This window comes from Odocoileus virginianus, chromosome 3 (assembly GCF_023699985.2).
Source record: "Odocoileus virginianus isolate 20LAN1187 ecotype Illinois chromosome 3, Ovbor_1.2, whole genome shotgun sequence".
In the NCBI taxonomy this organism is placed as follows: Eukaryota; Metazoa; Chordata; class Mammalia; order Artiodactyla; family Cervidae; genus Odocoileus; species Odocoileus virginianus.
Window position 1 is genome coordinate 2,970,715 of NC_069676.1, and position 2,276 is coordinate 2,972,990.

The window sequence follows — 2,276 nt, forward strand, 5'->3', positions numbered from 1 at the left end:
ATACTGATGCATATATATGGAACTCAGAAAGATGGTAACAATGATCTTCTTTCACTTTCATCAAGAAGCTCTTTAGTTCTTCTTCACTTTCTGCCATAAAGGTAGTGTCATCTGCATATCTGAGGTTATTGACATTTCTCCTGGCAATCTTAATTCCAGTTTGTGCTTCATCCAGTCCAGTGTTTCTCCTGATGTACTCTGCATATAAGTTAAATAAGCAGGGTGACAATACAGAGCCTTGACATACTTCTTTCCCGATTTTGGAACCAGTTAGTTGTTCCATGTCCAGTTCTAACTGTTGCTTCTTGACCTGCATACAGATTTCTTAGGAGGCAGGTCAGATGGTCTGGTATTCCCATCTCTCGAAGAATTTTCCACAGTTTGTTGTGATCCACACAGTCAAAGGCTTTGGTATAGTCAATAAAGCAGAAATAGATGTTTTTCTGGAACTCTCTTGCTTTTTTGATGATCCAACAGATGTTGGAAATTTGATCTCTGGTTCCTCTGCCTTTTCTAAATCCATCTTGAACATCTGGAAGTTCGCAGTTCACATATTGTTGAAGCCTGGCTTGGAGAATTTTGAGCATTACTTTGCTAGCATGTGAGATGAGTGCCATTGTGTGGTAGTTTGAACATTCTTTGGCATTGCCTTTCCCTGGGATTAGAATGAAAACTGACCAAAAACTGGCCATTCCTGTGGCCACTGTTGAGTTTTCCAAATTTTCTGGCATATTAAATGACTATAGCCTGGTGTTAATCTCCTGGTTGTACATCATGGAGCATCTGATCTTTATCTGAAGATTGGTTACTGAGATAAGCTTTAGAAACAAATTTAGAGTGTCCTTCTTCATAACTTAATTAAATATTTTATCAATATAACATAACAACAGGGAACTATTTCAGAAGTGAGTCTCAGTAAACACTAGACTTTAATTAACAAAACTATAAATTTAGTTTAACAATTAACAAAACTTAACATAAGTGAAACATAATTTTTCATTATGAGGGCATTAACCCTGTAGCCAGGGAAGGCTTTAACCCATCAAATAAAAATGAGGTTTGTCAGGGAGCCAGGAAAAGCCAAGTGGCTGTCTTGGATTTCCCATAGCCCTAATGATTTGATTTACAGCTACTGTTCACCCATTTTTAATTCCTCGATTCAGGAATAGACTGTTGCCATGTTTTAAGGACATCAGGATAGCAAAAGTCTAACCGTGAGGGCTTATTTTTTTGTAGAAGCAGAATAACTTTGCCTACATGTACCATAATCTTAAATAATGTTTATTTAGTTTACCAAAGTAGCAAAAGATTTTAAAAACAAATATAAACCACTTAAAGGCAAAGAAATTCATAATCTATTATCAAAAGCTGCATTCTAAAAAACCTTTGTTCTCTTAACATAGAGAGTAGACTAAATTCCAGTCTGTTACCAGTTTACCAGATAACAAACAAAATTTGTTTATTGCTTAATCTTAGAAGTCTTTTCCATAAATCTTGAAGTAGCGGTATTCTTGCAAAGGCATCAGAGTGAAACCATAGAAGGCAGGTTTAAAATCTGATTAAATTGTAATTGACAAAGCAACCTGGTCATTGCTGTGACTTGTAACACTTTAACATGATAACTAGAATTATAACTGACAGTATTTTACCAGGACATATCAGATTTTCATGAATTTCACATAATTTCTAGGATATCTATAATACTAACATCAATCATACAATATAATCTGAGAAGATTTATCACCCCTTCAACAGTACTTCCCATGTAATTTAACATGTCCAATGAACCCAGGTAGTTTAATAGCTCTTTGGGATATCTCAGGGGCCCTCTGAAGCATCCCAAAGTTAGCTAGAAATCAAGTTATTTAGGAAGTTTTGTCAATAAATATCAAAAGGGTTTATAACACTCAGTCAGATAGAATCATATAGATCACTGTGAAACAATATATTCACTTAGCCAAAGTAACAAAGAAGATTTCAAAGGTAAATATAGAACAGATCACTACAGAGGTAAAGAAACTTAAAATCCATTATCAAAGGCAGTTCAACATCTCAATAAACTTGTATTTATGCCCAAAATTCTTCCCTTTCCTTATTATCACTTCCTGTACCCATTATTATGTTCTCCCATCCTGAAACTGCCATCTGTAAGCCAGACCTACTTCCTTTTCCCTTCATAAAATGTAATTTCATTCCTCATACCTTCTTTACTGAAAACACACATCCTACTTTCCTTAAGCAATGAAGAAATGATCTTTATATTAGCACTCTATAGA